Source organism: Odontesthes bonariensis, chromosome 19, assembly GCF_027942865.1.
Source record: "Odontesthes bonariensis isolate fOdoBon6 chromosome 19, fOdoBon6.hap1, whole genome shotgun sequence".
In the NCBI taxonomy this organism is placed as follows: Eukaryota; Metazoa; Chordata; class Actinopteri; order Atheriniformes; family Atherinopsidae; genus Odontesthes; species Odontesthes bonariensis.
Window position 1 is genome coordinate 24,555,223 of NC_134524.1, and position 17,763 is coordinate 24,572,985.

The 17,763-nt window shown below is 43.9% G+C and overlaps 1 pseudogene; it reads right to left on the reverse strand.

Annotated features, from left to right (window-relative positions):
• The window catches only part of LOC142368740 (uncharacterized), a 30,031-nt pseudogene extending 12,475 nt beyond the window's left edge, over window positions 1–17,556 (reverse strand).
• Between the last annotated feature and the right edge of the window lie 207 nt (window positions 17,557–17,763).

Consider the following 17,763-nt stretch of genomic DNA (forward strand, 5'->3'; position numbering starts at 1 on the left):
ACTTACTCTACATGCCCTAAAATATCCCCACAACCATTGACATGATATTACAACACAACTGCCCATATTCAAGTGTCCATAAAGACAGGGTAAAGCTTTATTATAGGATCTTGAAGATACCCTCTGACAAAGTTATATTCAATTACCAGCTTAATTTGTGCTTATTGCCCATGTCAGCCGCTTTGAACCCTACATATATAAAAATAAAACAAACCTTTATGGCGTTCTCAGCTCCAATTCCAATATCCACTGCTTTTACTAGCACCTGGGATGACTTCTCGCTCACATTCATTTGCACCAAATGCTGAGGGGTCGCATCATGGAGGAGGTCCCCTTTGATGAATCGCCTTAGCAGACTCTGTAAAAAGACAATGCAAAAACAAAAACAAGTGTAACTGTAGCACCAAATCTTTGTTTCATAGGAAGTCCTGGTGACGAACAGTTGTGTGTAGTTCATATAAAACTCAGTGGATTAATAAACCAATATAAAACTTCAGCTGTAGTTAAACTTTGGTGCACCCATTTTTCCCTACTGTAACGGTACTGTGACTGAGAAGACTAAACCTTACCTTCAGCAGTTCAGCCAGGTGGTCTCCAATAAAAGGCAGCACTGGCGCATCAGTCTGGAATGTAGTAAGGAAAGGTGAAACACTCCGGGACACTGCCATAAAAAAATGGAGCTTGGCCATGATCAGGGGGGTCCTTGGCTGCTGCCTCAATGGTGTCGAATGAGGAGGTTCCAGGATTTGGGAGGAGCTTTCTGGCAACAGCATCAACATACTGAAGAATGTTTGGCCAGATGAGAATGGCCCTTTTGACCACAGGAAGATTCTCCACCCAACGATGGCCACAAAATGGTAGGGCAAAGGTGCTTGATTTGGTTAAGTTGCAGAAATCCTCTCGTCTTGCCGGTACGTTGAGGAATATTGTGTGCAGCGCTCTCAGTAACTTTTCCATATTCCAGGATGTGAAGCCACATTTGACAGCATTGTGGACAGTATGGAGGCCGCAACTGCTAACGACTATTAGTTGGGCCCCCCCAAACGGCTCTAGATCAGTAACACACTACAAAAATGTGAAACGAAGCATTCTTAGTATTCAAATGAAGAACTTTGGTGGCATTTTCTACTCCACCCGCTTCAAAATGGCCGTTAGCCAGTGCTCGGGACAGGGACATGCAACCCCAAATCTGGTCACCCCCCTCCTCCCGATTCACCAGGCAAGTGATGTGAACATGGCCAAGTTAAACGGCGAAATTCACATTATTCCAAACGCAAACCGTGCAGAAATACATTATTGCATATAATACATTTTAATTGGAGAAATAGACAACTTACCTTGAAATGTTTAAGCAGGTCCACCGCCTTCGCATGGCCCATAAACTGCGAGCCGAAGTATCTTGACTTGACTTGGTCGCCGATCCAGTACCTTACATGCAAGTCCAACTGTTTGGACTTGGTGGTCTTGTTAAGGCTTTCGTCGAACATAATGACGAAGGCATCTGCGCCATTGACTTCTTTCATTATTTCTTTCGTAATAAACGGTGCAAGACCAAATTTAGTAATATATGCCGTTTTGTTGCTGCCGCAAGAAAATGTGGTGGCAATAGTTGAATCGGGGAACATAAGCCGAAGCATGTCACCGATGGACTCATTGGCAGTGTACGAGTTGTGGTCGGTTATTGTTTTTAAAACCCACAATACCTCTGCTTGGAGCGTTTTCATCCCACCGACAAACGGACGTAGGCCTAGACGTGTGGTCGGTGGGTTTTCCGTTTCGACTTGGTTTCCACTAGAGGTGCTAGCCTGCGTTGGCACACAGAATTGTGCTATCGGTGTCTGTTGACTGTATCCCAATGACTTGGGTTTACCGCTTTTCATATGGGACTCCAAGGACCCAAGCCCCATCGTCCCCAGAGAAAACGTCTTCTTGCATAATGCACAGAAAGCCTCGCGTTCATTTGGCACTGCTTTCACCCAAAAGTACTTGGGTTCCAGCAGCCACTTGCGATTAAACCGGCACTTTCCCATGCTACACTCCTCGTTCTAAATGACGGCGCCGCGGCACTCTAGGTTTGTACGTCTATGGGTATTGACGTTCTGTGCGTCATCTTCATTATGAAAAAAACCTAAAAAAAACTTTGTCATAATTTGGGTTGCACACGGATGTTTTTTGAAAATTTAAGACCGCAGTGAAAAAAATTCCAGACTTTCAACTTCTAATTTAATACTTTTAAGACGTTTAATGCTGGACAACTAAATTCAATGCCTTTTTAATACTTTTAATAATCCGCGGGTACCCTGTAATAAGTGAAGCTAGTGGAATAGGAGCTGGCTGGATGAAAATTAAGGGAAACCCATCCATTCAATCAATCAATCTCCGAAGAGCTCCGAAAGGCAGTGAAGACGGTGGGAAAGGTTTGTTTGTGTAATTGTGTTTTCTGCCACCAGAGGGAGTCTCACCGACCCGCTGCCCCTGAATGCCAGCAGGCAGGCTGAGGGGCACCATCAGAGGGGTGGAGCCAGGAAACCACGTGATGACACCATGATGTGTGTGTGTTCCAGGTGTTCTGAGCTAAAGCTGCTCAGTGTGTGTCAGCAGCTCCTGAAACTTCACCGTCATGTCTCACTTTGGGCTGAAATGAACTTCAGCAGCAGCAGAGGAAGCTCTGACCATGGGCTGCTTCATGCTGACTGCAAGGGCTCATGGGAACTTTCCCTTTGGATCCAAGTCATTAGATTATCAGTGTTGTCATCATTACTTTAGGTTCAGTTTGGCCTTTAATTTAAAGCACTTCTGTGGCCACCAACAGTTTCCTGAGGGAGGCTCCTGTGGATGAAGCTGTGCTGTTTTCCTCTTGTGGCAGAAAAGTGACAAGAACAACCTTCAACCCTGAGAAAAACCAGCTGCAGTCTTTTGCTGTTTGGCCTAACAGCTCATAGAAGGATAGAAAAACATGATATCTGACACGACTTTCCTCTCAGGGAGGGAACGTTCCCTGTTCCATGCTGAGTAACATGGAAATAAATACACAACACAGAGAGTTAGAAGTACAATCATTTATTGGCAAAACAACAGCAAAATGCAGAAATAATGAGTAAATTTGAACATTTACAGGAACAGTTATTCTTATTTTAACACTGATGCAGCAACAAGCCTAAAAACCCTGAAAAAGTCTTTAAAACAGCCTTCAGTTATTTTATAAACCTCATCTTTAGCTTGAGGTGAACTGATGGTTGGATGAAGTCTGAGGTCATCAGTGTGTTCATCACATGATCACAGTAACATGATGACATCATCAGACTGAGACAGAGGAGGAGGAGCCTGATGGCTTCTTGCTGTCTCAGGTTACAGAAACACTCAGACAGGTTTCACTCATTCCTCTTTCAGAGCTTTAATGAGGAAACATGGATGCTGCTGGAGGCTTTCAGGTTAAATAACCAACAAACACTTTAACTTGTACAGTTCATGCTGTGTGCAGAAGAGCAGAAGCTGCACACCATGAATAAAACATCCTCAGTGACTTCAGGACAGAAACAAGCAGCTGATATGAACTGAGAGATGATTCTTCTTCCTGTGTTCACATATCAGAGCTCTCTGCACCAGCAGCCCTGCAAACTAAGCGCTAAACATGGCTGCTTTAATGTAGCCACCATCACTCCGTTCCAAACACTATGGAGCCTGAACTCGGGGGTATTACATTAACAACGTAATGTAACACTTCAGTCTGAGTAGTTAAGCCGTTTCCTGGAGTAAAACACAGAGTCGGGCTGTAACAGCGATCCAGCAGCTGGAGTCTAAACTCAGTGAAAGTCTGAACTTCCATCAGCTGCTGAACAAAGTGAGTAAAACACAGACAGAAGCTGATTCTAACACTGAGAGCAATACGTAACGGATGGAAAACTGGAGAATGAGCGGACAGGACTGTCAGGGAACACTGCAGCAACACATGATGGAGAGTCAGATCCTGCTGAGATCTAACGTGTGACTTCCACTGTGAGTCAGCTCAGTTACAAACTGGGTTTAACTTCTGAGGTTCGTCTCTGACTGAGGGACTGTCTCTGTCACGCTAACAGCCCCCCCGGCTGGCTCGCCATGTTTTGCCACATATACACAGCATGACGGGGTTCATTCGGGGGGGGGGGGGGTGACTTCACTGATGACCATCTGCATACAGGAAGACAGTCCTGCGTAACATTCAGTGGCTACAGCGACTGTCTTGCATTTCTGGTGGCTACTTCCTGTTCAGCCAGGACCGTAGCGCCAGTCGCTAACACACAAAAGTCACCGCTGATCACATCTTTAGGCCAAAGTGAGATTTGTCAGTGAGATTCTCCCACTGTGAGCGACAGAAAGCGCTTTCTAAGAAACTCTTCAGGACATAATAGCTGTGGGGAAATGCTCAGGGTACGCCAAACACAGTCAGCTTAACTCTAAAGGGAACAAAAACAGGTTTAAATGATCAGCGTTTCAGTTTGTAGATACAATCCAATAAAGTATAAGGGTGTCGTGTGCACACTCTGCCACCAGGTGTTCTGGGTAAGTTGTGTAGCCATCGGGGAAGAAGAAGAAGAAGAAGAAGAAGAAGAAGAAGAAGAAGAAGAAGAAGAAGAAGAAGAAGAAGAAGAAGAAGAAGAAGAAGAAGAAGATTTGATTTTTAACAAAACATTTATTGACAATGATCCAAAAATACAACTTTACACAATCAGGTCACATAAGCTAAATAATTAAATAAATAAATAAATAAATATTTACATTAGTAGCTTGTTGTATATGAGTTCTTGATTTGAAACAGTGCACAGTACATTGTTAAAACCCCACACTTGTAAGAAATTATTTAAGTCCCCTGTGGCTCTGTGGAAGCAAAACTCCAACCTCAACCTGGCCTTGATGTTGCACTTCCACAGAGCCACGGCATCAAGATGAGGTCCAGTCTGCAATTTATCACGGCGAGTTATATAAATGGACATTTTTGCCTCCGAGATTAAATAATTTAAAATGCGGGATTTAAAACTAGTGGCTAGACTGTGATGCACACCGTAGATAAAAACAGAATTGGTAAAAACCACGCCAAAAAGGCTAAAAACTCTTGTTAAAAATTGTAAAAAACTAGTCAACCGTACACAATCTATAAAAACATGAAAAATACTCTCGGACAACCTACAAAAAGGACACTCATTTAAAACCCCCGGACTGATGACCGATAAAAACGAGTTTGTGGCGATGGCGCCGTGAAGAATTCTCCACTGGAGGTCACCAGTCCGTTTCTTTATAGGAGGCTTGTACAAAGTCCTCCACTGTGGTTTTTGTCCTCCAAATTTGTCGCTCCAGACACAGCTTGGTCTTTTGTTGAGACTTCTTTTGTTAAATATCTTTGTACAGTATGTGTACAGTACTTTTGGTCCAGTTTTACAAAAATCCATCCCTGGCACGACACTCTGCAGCAGGGGACCATCGTCTTCTGCAAAACCTGGGTCCAGGACCACATCTGGGAATGGGTCGTTTGGGTCAGGCAGGCACTTTTTTGTTGCATGAATCTCCAGGAGCCGCCTCTCCCCAGCCGTCAGCCGCTCCTTCACCCGCTCCAGGAATCGCTGTACCAGCCTGGCGGACCGGACTCCAAGCAGCGAGCTAACCTCCTGGACGTCAGAGAGGTCAGGTCCAGCAACTCGCATGAGACGCCGCAGGGTCACCGTCCCGGACCTGGACAACACCTCAGACAGACCCGGCACACTGCTGTCGCTGACGTCCAGCCTTGCTCCACACACCAGTGGTTCTTTTAAAAGCCAATACAGAGAATTATGCACTTTTGCTCTTTGCAGTTTAAAAAGAGCACAGGATTTAAAAACACCCTGATAAAATTGAGGCAACCCTTTTAACTTTAAAAAGCTAAAATTTGTTAAAAACAGAGCAGCATCCAGCCCCAGAAAGTTAACCCGTCTGAGGATACAGCTGGCCACGTCTTTCCATACAGGAGATCCTGTCAGGTATTTTTGTATGAACTGTAAACGAAATGTAGCTGTTCTACTGGCCAGGTGGACAAGGCCCTGGCCCCCCTCCTCTCGTGGTAAAAACAAGACAGATTGTGGCACCCAGTGTAGACCATCCCAAAAAAAGTCGACCATCTCTGACTGTATTTTGACTAATAATCCAGATGGTGGGTCTAACACAGACAGTTTGTGCCACAACTGTGAGGCAACAAGGTTGTTTAAAACCAGCACTCTGCCTCTATACGACATTTGCGAGTGCAGCCATTTCCACTTTGCCAGTTTGTTCTTTATTTTTTGCTCGACATTTTCCCAGTTTTTATTCACAATTTCTTTACTGCCTAAAAACACACCAAGATATTTAAAACCATCCGTTTTCCAAATAAGACCTTGAGGGAGAACTGGGAGCCCATCAGTCCATTCACCAACAGCCAGGGCTTCGCTTTTCCCCCAGTTCACCCTCGCAGCAGACAGTGCAGAGAACTTATCTGTGATCTTGGTTAAAATGCTAACATCTAGCTGATCTTTTATAAAAACAACAACATCATCAGCGTAGGCAGATAAAACTATTTTGTTATTAAAACCGGGTAAAACCAGACCACAAACAGTCGAGCGTATTTTCTGGAGGAGGGGTTCCAGGGAGAGTGCGTAGAGCATCCCCGAGAGCGCGAACGCCTCTACGCACCCTAAAAGGAGCACACAGGCTACCGTTGATCTTCAGCACACTCTCAATGTCACTGTACATTACCTGGATCTTGGCAATAAGACCCTCGCTGAACCCAAACTTCCCCATGGTTTTCCAGAGGAAGCCGTGTTCAACGCAGTCAAATGCCTTTTCTTGATCTAATGAAATCAAGCCAGTTTGTAAACCCAATGAACCAGAGACTTCCAAAATATCTCGAATTAGGCAGATGTTATCTACCATGGACCTGCTGGGGACGCAATAGGTCTGGTCCCGGTGGATGACCTGCTCCATAGCTTTCCCCATCCTCGTGGCCAGGGCCTCGGAGAGGATTTTGTAGTCCGTGCAGAGGAGGGACACAGGGCGCCAGTTCTTGATGTCCTGCAGGTTGCCTTTCTTGGGCAGCAGGGTGATGACCGCCCTGCGGCAGGACAAAGGGAGTGAGCCAGTGGACAGACTTTCATTGTAGACATCTAGCAGGTCTTTTGCCAGAATGTCCCAGTAGGCCTTGTAGAACTCCACAGTGAGCCCATCAACACCTGGGGACCTCTGGCCCTGCATGCCGAGGAGGGCTGTGTGGAGTTCCTGAAGCCCCAGAGGGCGCTCCGGCTCGGAGTTGGTCTCCTCAGAGACCTGGGGTAGTTCATTGCAGAACTCCCGAAACAGTTCCTCGTTCTCTTGGTATTCACTGTGGAATAACGAACGGTAAAACTCCACTGCCCTCCTCCTTATCTCACCCGGCTCACTCAACGGCTGCCCTGCGTCCGACAGCAAAGAGTGGATCTGCTTCCTCTGCCCGTGCTTCCTCTCCAAGTTAAAGAAAAAGCTAGAGGGAGCATCCATCTCCTTGATGTTCTGGACCCGGGACCTGACCAATGCGCCTTGGACCTTGCTTTCCAGCAGGTTTGCTAAAGTTAGCCTTTTAGACTTGAGAGCTTCAATATGCTCTCGATTTCCTGTGGATTCACTAAGTCGTTCTAATTCCACTATATTTATCTCCAGATCTCTGATAGATCCGGTAATGTCACTGGTGACATTGAGAGTGTGCTGCTGACTCAGCATCTTTATTTGAACTTTACCATGGTCCCACCACTGTTTAAGACAAGTAAAATCAGATTTTCTTTGTCTAAAACCAGTCCAAAAATAACATAAAACCTCCTTAAAACTCCGATCATAAGTTAGAGCAGAATTAAAATGCCAGTAAGCGCTTCTAGGTAAAATGTTTCTGATTAAAACACTACCTAAAAGCAACGAGTGATCTGTAAAAGCCACCGGTAAAATCTGGCAAGTTTTAAACACGTTAAAATGGTGTTTAAAACAATAAAAACGATCAAGACGAGCTAAAGAGATTCTATTTTCATTGATGTGGGACCATGTGTACTGCCTGGAACCTGCATGCATCCTTCTCCATGCATCCACCAGGCCATGGGACGAGACCAGCCGCCGCAGAGCGTGTTGGGCCGCTGAATGCGGCTCTGCGTGATTGCGGTCTAAAAACTCGTTTTCAGTGCAATTAAAATCCCCACCTATAAAAACATAATCCTCAGACCCACAATCACCCAGCCGTTCCCCAATTTTCTCAAAAAAACGCTTCTTCTCTGCATTGGTGATAGGAGCATAAATATTAATAAAAACTATACTAAAATGATCAAACTGTGTCTTCACTAAAAGACACCTCCCCTGAACGACGTGTTCAATTACTGTGGAGTTTGGGGTGAAAGCTCTAGAAAAAAGAAAGCCGACCCCTGCACTCTGGGAGGTGCCATGACTTAGTATGACCTCCCCCCTCCACTCTCTGCTCCAGTCTGTTTCAACTAAATGATCACTGTGCGTTTCTTGCAAATAAATGACATCAATTTTCTTTCGCTCTAAGGTTTGATAAATCAAAGCCCGTTTTTCAGCCTCCCTCGCCCCATTAAGATTCAAAGATGCTATTTTAAAAGAATCCATATTGGCTAAAAGGCTAAAAACGATGTACAAAAAGACTTTAAATAATATTAAAGTGCTGCTGTGCATCATTTTTCTTAGAGCTGTTTTCTAACCTTTGTCATTACTTTCTTTAACCTGTAAATTTCTGTTTCTGTAAATCCTGATGTTTCTTTATTCCTAATATGATACCTCGCAGAGAAGTAAAACATTTTCAAATTAGGAAAATGGCTCTCAATTTTTATCCCTTTCAGCCCTTTAGTTTCTTTCAAAAATATTTTAAAAGATTCTGCAGGGTATCTAGCTTCTTTGCTGCTTGATTGTGTCACAGATAATTCACTGCTGTCAGAGAACCAGCTCTCGGCGTCGCTGCTGTCCGACACCTCCTTTCTCTCTGCAGCCAGCTTGCTTGCCTGTTTACTGGCCTGAACAGCAGTCACCACATTCCTCCGTTTGCTTCGCCTCTTTATCGGGGCAGAAGCCACCAGCTCCATCGCCTCCTCCGCCTCACTTTTATCTCCCTCCACTCCAGCACCAAAAACCGACTCTGCACTGTTCTGTCCGTCCACCTGCACCTCTCCTTTCTCTCCCTGATCTCCACACACTACATGCTCCTCATCCCCCTGCTCTGTCTGCACACCGTCACCCTCCACTATACTTTCACTATCATTCACCCCATCAACACACAACACCGTGCTCCCATCTTCTCCCACACATCCACTCATTTTCACACTCTTCACAACTTCTATCGACACCTCAACCTTACCTTCCCCTGGCTCCTCCGCATCAGCCGCGGGCCCCTCCGCGTCCGCCGCGTGCTCCCCCGCGGCCGCCGCGGGCCCCTCCGCGACCGCCGCGGGCTCCCCCGCGGCCGCAGCCTCGCCAGGTGGGTCTCTCACCTGCTCAGCAGCAGCAGCGGGCTGCTGCCGCTGCTTCGCCGCACTCGGCGGGGCCGGCCCGGCCCTGTCTGGACACATTTTAATAATGTGGCCCTCCTGGCCGCAGCCAAAACACTTCATGCCAGCCGATGTAGCAAAAAGCACATAATCAAATTCATCTACTCTTACATGAAACCTTAGATTTAGCTCTTCATCCCTTCTATTCAAAATCATAAACAGTTGTCTTCTGTGTGAGACAACATGTTTTAGCAGTGGCGACTTACACCCAGACGCTATCTTTTTAATGGGCGACACCACCTTGCCATGCCTCGACAGCTCTCCAATCAAAAACTTGTCGCTGATAAACGGAGGGACATTTGACAGCGTTATTTTAATCGCCGGTGACGTTAGTGGCGTTACCTGTAAAAACAGTCCGTCCACCGAAACGCCAGTCTCCACCAGCTGCTGAGCCTGCTCCACCTTCTCCACAAATAACACAACGGCTCCACTCATCCGAGCCGCCGACTTAATGGCCCCATGCCCAATCACCTCTCCCACCGCCAAACAAACTTCCTCCACACTGCACGGAGACCCAGCGCCCACCTTGACGCCGTTCCTCCGTGTCAGCGTGGAGAAAGACCCACCACCAGACATCCCAACCACCATGGCGCCGCCAGACGCCGGCCAGCCAGGCACGCCTGACGGCCACACCCGAACCGAAAGCAAAAAACCCTTAAAAACGTGACAAAACTAACACAAAACTACAATTAAACAACTAACATAAACACCAGTGAAAAGACAGTAAGAAAAAACAAAGATAGAATATATAATCACTCGCGCTCTCTTTCGCTCTTCTTCCGCTATCCACTCACCCTCCTCTCACGCGAAGAAGAAGAAGAAGAAGAAGAGTTGTGGACTAAAACAACGTGAGCAGCGCGACTGAGAGTATCTGAGATTACAGCAGAATGTCTGTTTGGTAAATCTGCTCAGTACCTGATTGTGTGAGTAACTGAGCAGTTGTAGAAAAAACAAACAGATCAGTTCAGTTTTCTCGTGTTAAACGGTTCAATTCAAAGTAGCATTAGCCTGCTTAGCTGCCTTTTCCCTCAGTGCAGCCATGACGTTTGGACTAAAATGCGTTCACACTTCTGATTCTAACACAACAGACATTTGAAAGAGTTTCGCAGCTTGAAGTTGAGCCTCGTGCCCTTTTAGTGTTGGAACAGCCTTAACCCTGAAACCGCCAAAGTCGCAGAATTGCGACATTACGTAAGCATAAACAAAACATTCTGTAGATAAAATAAACAGGCTTTAAGGTGTTCAGTCCTCCTACCACCAGTTGGCAAACATGTTACCCTTTGAAATGAGACCAAACTCACGTCATTTTGTAGTTCACAGTGTCTATATAAGGCAGTGCAAAAAGCCACGCGAGCTCAGATACGGAAGTAGTTATTCAGAGCTTTTCTGTTGAGACGTGCGAGTCGAATTTTCATTGTCAGCGAACTATTAGTGAGTTTTTAACACCACGGCTTGTAAGAAGTTGATACGTGCAGAAGTATTGAGCATGCTATTTGCCGATTCCGACTCCGAGGGGAGTTTTTATCTCGTGAGGAGGAGGAGGATCGGACGAGCACTCATGCTTCCCACGGTGAAACTTCCGAAGGCAATGGTGCCGGCATGCGAAGCGAGGCTGTTCTCCAAGCACACACACACACTGCAACTCGCTGTCTTTAGATGAAATGACCATAGCCTTCAAAGGCAAGTCCACCCTCAAAATGTACAATCCCAACAAGCCAGACAAGTATGGCTATAAAGTCTTTGTTTTGAGTGAGGCTAAGACAGGATATGTTCTCCAGTGGAATATGTACACTGGAGCAAACGCAGCCCATGACACTGACACAGACTTAGGTGCCACACCGTCAGTGTGGTGTAGGTATCTGTGCTGTGCCATGTTTTGAGAGGTACCATACTCTAAAGAATTATAGCCAGTGTCACCTGGACAGATAAGTATTTACTACCGTTTTGACCATCATTTTGACCACCGTTTTCACGTTTCACAATGTGTTGTCACCTGTTTTAGTGTGTGTTTCTGCTATATGATGACATTTTACCACTTGTTTTATTATTGTATTCCTTTTCCTGATCATTATGAATAAGGTCGAACAGGTTTAAAAAAAAAAAAAAAAACTTCCACTTCTTGCATGTGTTTTCCTACCCTATGGTAATGATGACAGTATTTTACCACTTTCTCCTGTTTTATTGTTGGTTTCCTCCTTATGAATGATGGTAAAAGACAGAAAAATGAAAATAAGTTCAAACATCAAGTCAATATCCACCATTTCCTGAAAAAATAGAGGCAACTTTTCGCATGTGTTTTCCTACTATATGGTAATGATGATATAGTAATATTTTACTACATTATTCTGTTTTATTGTCGCTTTCCTGTTCCCTGATCATTATAGATGATGATAAAAAGACAAAAAGAAAAAAGGTTTTAAAAAAACAAGTTCATAATCACTCCATCTTTCCAATATATCCTGAACATAATGAGATTCAAAATGGCTGCCATCTGATGACGTCATAATATGCAAATTAGATCAATAATTTCATACCCCACATAAACTATGGATCATGGGCAACATTTTTCTAATGTACAGTAGGCATCTATCTTTAACCCCCTTTCAGCCAACAGCTTTTGAAATATTAATGTCAAAATCCAGTATTTTCAAAAAACAATCTTGAAGCCTAACGGGTTAACTTTCAGCTTCAGTCATCAGCATCATACAGCTATCTGGGAAGTACAGGGAACAACTCCAAACCTTTTTCAGACTGCGTTAAAGATTTCTTGGTCTTTGGGGAAGATGATAAGTGTCAACTTTCCCTCGTAACCAAACACACATTTTCTTCAAAAATATCTGTTTAGCAAGAACATGAAAAGCATGAGAAAAGTTAACATCTGACCTTCACTGAAATGCAGAACAATGAAATACAGACGAGTGTAAAGCTCGACTTCACATCAAACTGAAATGACATATTGCTTCTTCAGATGTTTACATAAATACCCACAGTTGGTGCAGAGCTACGTTGTGGATCTTAATTTTAAACAAAACAAATATGTTCAGTAAAACAAAATAAACATGTTTCTACTTTCAAACAGACAGCATTTTGTTCTATCCATCAACTCACAATTGATGCCATGTTTGTCTTGAACGTCAGGGGATCCGTCCCCAGTTAAAGCAATTCCAACAAATTATGACGCACTTTCAATAGCCGCTTTCGGACAGAGTAGTTATAGGAACGTAGTTATAAGAACTGTCGTACTCGAATTTCGTTCTGATAACTGTCCTTCTGTTTTAGTCTGCATTTGCACATGAGTTGGGACCTGATAGGGACTGATGCGCCGCGCGCAGCGGTCTGAGTCAGTGACGTGTAAGCCGTTAGCCGTTTAGCGCTACATTCAAAAACAAAACAGAAAGTAAGGAGAGAAGAAAAAACACCACAAAGAAGCTAATATGGAGAGCGAGGAGGCCACCGTGTTCATGGTCTGCATGATGGTGATATTAATCATGGACGATCGCATCAGGCGTCTAATATTGAGGCTGGAAGAGCTCACAGAGAGATTCAGGAGACGATACTTTTTCATTTCATGAAGGAAGAAAGGAGAGCAAAGCGCTGCAGACAAAGCAGACAAAGTGTAAGTTTAACTTATTAAACACCCGCAGGTTGTGTCTGTGCCGTATGAGGAAACATTTCAGCCGTGATAGCATGACATGGGGCGTAGCTACCGACCACCAAACACCTCCGTCAGATGTGTTCCTATGGAACCATGAAAAGACCTGACCTCAGAGAAGGAACTAAATAGTTATAAGAACTAAGGGAGATAGCCCCGAGTTCCTGTATGTCCGAACACGGGAGAAAACGGCCCCGTGGATTAAAAGGTTATTAGAACTGCTAAAGGTTCCTGCAGTCCGAAAGCGGCTAATGGTTCTTCAAACATGTGCTCCCCACAGAACATTCAGAACTAAAGTCCTGACAAGAGAAGGTGGTAATCCACAAAGAAGATTTTTAATCTGAACAAATGCAAGGCTTCTGATTGGTAGTTCCAGTTGCTGCTCCCAGGTGAATGTTTGCTTATCTGCCGTAAAAATTGTTCTTGATTTAAGCCAATCATTTCTCTCCTGTGTGAATACGTTGGTGTCTCTTTAGACTACTTAATGTAGTGAAAGCTGCCCCACACTGACCACAGCTGTATGGCTTCTCTCCTGAGTGACTACGTTGGTGTCTCTTTAGACTACCTAATGTAGTGAAAGCTGCCCCACACTGACCACAGCTGTATGGCTTCTCTCCTGAGTGAATACGTTGGTGTGTCTTTAGATGTGATAATCGAGTGAAAGCTGCCCCACACTGACCACAGCTGAAAGGCTTCTCTCCTGAGTGAATAAATTGGTGTGTCTTTAGATGAGATAATTGAGTGAAAGCTGCCCCACACTGACCACAGCTGAAAGGCTTCACTCCTGAGTGAATAAATTGGTGTGTCTTTAGATGATCTAATCAAGTGAAAGCTGCCCCACACTGGCCACAGCTGAAAGGCTTCTCTCCTGTGTGAATATGTTGGTGTGTCTTTAGATGAGATAATCTAGTGAAAGCTGCCCCACACTGACCACAAATGTAAGGCTTTTCTCCTGTGTGAATACATTTGTGTGTCTTTAAATTAGATAATGCAGTGAAAGCTGCCCCACACTGGTCACAGCTGTATGGCTTCTCTCCAGTATGAAGCCTCTGATGATACCTCAGATTTGATTGTTTGATAACTTTCCCACAGTCCTTACAGCAGTGCCATCTGGATCCCTCTTGGGCTCCATGTTTCTGCAATGACAGAGAGGAAGAAGACTTAGATCCTTTTGAAGTTCACACAAAAGATTTCTCTAAGCTAACCTACGCTAACCAACATATTCTAACTGGACCTGTACAGACCGAGCCACACAGGTCTCAATATCTCAGATCAAACGTGAACACTGAGGGTGCGTTTATAAGTGCCCTCAGCTATCAGCACTGTGCTCTGATGAGTTCTGCACACGTTCAGCTTTTTAAGCAGTAAACTCTTGCTTTTTGCTCTTTTACTAATTCTTTTTGTCATGATGAAACTCTGAAAAGGAACTTGAGCTACAATATTTCTAAATGATGGAAGGAACCAGAGTCTTGTCCAAGTTGTTCACTTAAACACCATGTAGAGGTTGGGCTGATAAAGGTTGATGACCACTGGTTTAAAGGAATAAAAGTAACAGAGGTGGTAATACATGACATTCTTTACACTAACCCTCTGTTCCAGCTTACAACTCAGAGGTCTGCAGCCGTTCAGCTCAACAACCATCAGGGAAACACAGTCTGTTTTAACTCAACCTTTGTTTCTCTTTGTTAAAACAACTCTACAAACCTGTCATCTAACCATTAAAGACCCAAAATATTACCACCACCAGGTTCAATTCATGTAACCCAGAGACTTTAAACACAAATAATGAAGATTAGCTCCCGAACCTCTCAAATCTGCAGACTGAGAGCCAGAAAACGTCCCAGCACAACAGTCTGCCCGCTGATTTTCTTCCAGCAGATCATTCAGCCTGCAGCACATGTTGAGTCTAAGCACATCTGGATCTGCAGCTCAGAGAGAGGAAATGAAACCAGGAAACACTTTGCTGTTTTTAACCAGGAAAACACAAACTGAGCAAATGGAACATTTATTAAAGGCATGAAATTTTCACTTTTTAAGGTTGTTTAACATTAATATGAGTTCAGCTAGCCTGCCTGCGGTCCCCCAGTGGCTAAAAATGACGATAGACCTAAACCATGCAATGGAAATTATTCTACGCCTTTGGAAATTTGACCATGCAGATGGCCTGATCGGGAAAGCCGCCGATTATGACGTGGAGGTTGTTTCCTCCCAGAGCCCATGTTTGGCTATGACAAATATTTTTTTATTTTTTCTCTTTAAATTGCTGCTTTATGCTGTTTATGCTTTTAAATGCCTTGTCTTTATGCAAAGCACATTGAGTTGCCTGTGGTATGAAATGCACTACATAAATAAAGATGCCTTGCCTTGCCTTGCCAGAACTGCCTTTCCCCGCCCACAGCTCTTTGGCCATCTCATTGCTCTGTACATGGATGTAAAAAATCTGTTTAGAGCTCCTGCATCAGAACCTCTAAAGAGCCAGTGGAAGGATTTAGTTTTTTTTTGGTAAAGTGACGACAGGACCGAAGAGATTTGTGTATGTGTGCGCCAAACATTTCACCGACGAATGTTTCCAGAACTTGGGCTAATACCGAGCCCAATAAGGGAGAGCCCAGACACCCTGAGGAGGAATCTCATTTAAGCCGCTTGTGTTTGCGATCTCATTCTCTCGGTCACTACCCACAGCTCGTGACCATAGGTGAGGGTAGGAACATAGATTGACCGGTAAATCGAGAGCTTCACCTTCTGCCTCAGCTCCTTCTTCACCACAACGGGCCGGTGCAGAGCCCGCATCACTGCAGACGCTGCGCCAATATGCTTGTCAATCTCCTGCTCCATTCGTCTCTCACTTGGGGAAGGATCTCATTCCCGAGAGTAAGTAATTTAACGCTCTATAATTGTGTGTAACTATGTCTTGTGTAGCACTTGCTTGATGTTTGTCTGTGTTAGGAGAGTTGTTCACTAACAAGTTCGTCATATTGTCAAATTAAGCTCATCTACGTGCCATAGCGATTCAAAAAACATTTGCGCAAGATACCACAGGCGTAAGTAAGGCCACACCCCGACTAAATAGCTCATTCTGAGGATCCTAAGGAAAGCTCTTTTTTGGGAATGGCTGTAATTCTGCTCCAAGGCAGAATTTTGGGGAAAAAAACTCAGATACAGTATTAGGGGACCACTAAAGCCTATAAAAATATATAAAAGCATCATCATCTACAGCAGCTACCAGCATTCCAGGATATAATGTATTTAGAAAGGCTAGAGAAGCAGGGCGAGGTGGGGGAGTATTAATCTATGTCAGAGAGAAGTTTCAACATGAACTAATAAGGTGGCCTAAAGACGTTAACGCTGAGTGTATTGGTCTAAATGCATCACTCTGCTCTGCAATGTCTTTTACTGTGATTTGTGTGGATCCACCTCAGCAAAGGATGTGTTTTATGATCATCTTCAGACAATCTTAAATCACTCAACTCGAAGAAGGAAATCATCATACTCGCTGATTTTAATATCAACTGGGACATCAAGTCAGAAAAAAAATAAACAGCTGATGGATGAGTACAATTTGACACAAATTATAAAAGGAGTGACAAGAATGACTAATATGTCAAATACAACAATTGATCTAATATTTAATAATAATCCTGAAATAATCTCTAAGATTTGTAATCTATTATCAGGCCTGTCAGATCACAATTTTATCTTGTGCTCATGGAAAATTAAGAGGAAGCATTTAATGGCATCCACCAGAGGTCACCAGTTCTACTTCATACCCAAAAGCCAGCAACAATTCCTGAATGAGGAAATCCAAAATCTCAAAGGTCTAATATTCTGGAAAATAACAACATTGAGGCTAGCTCAGATAACTTTATTAAAAAAGTCAATGAAATTATAACGATTCACAGAGAAAAAGGTAAATCCAAGCAACATAGAAATAATCTGTCCTAGTTGAACAATAAAATTATAAAATGAATGAAAAATAGAGATAAAGTCTTAAGGATGACCCGTAAGGTGAAAGCAGATTCTATATTCAGGCCATAAATGGGGCAAATGGTGATTAAAAGCTAATATGGAACAATCTAAATGAGTTATCTCCCCAACTTAGTGATCTACAGCTCCAGGTAAATGATGAGCTAACTGACAATCTGGAGATTACTGTGAGTTATCAATAGATTTTTCATTGGCTCAGTTGAGGAACTTGCGAAGCCCTTTAAATGCTCACATATTTCATCTCTAAAAAGGCCAGAGATTCATTTGGTCTTATTAGTGACCTTTTAAAGACCAATAAACAGGCTCTTGCTGACCCAGTTGCACAAGTTGTAAATCTATCCATAAAACAAGGAACGGTACCATCGACATGGAAGATTGCTCGGGTCACCCCCGTCTTTAAGGCCGACAAAATCTATCCACCCATAAGTATTTTACCTAGAATTTCCAAAGTAGTGGAGAAATGGGTTACCACTAGGGATGTCCCGATCCAGGTTTTTGCACTTTCGATCCGATACTGATACTGGCCAATACTGGCCTATCGTATTAAAGTTTAAAGTTATTTAGCCTACTAACTTA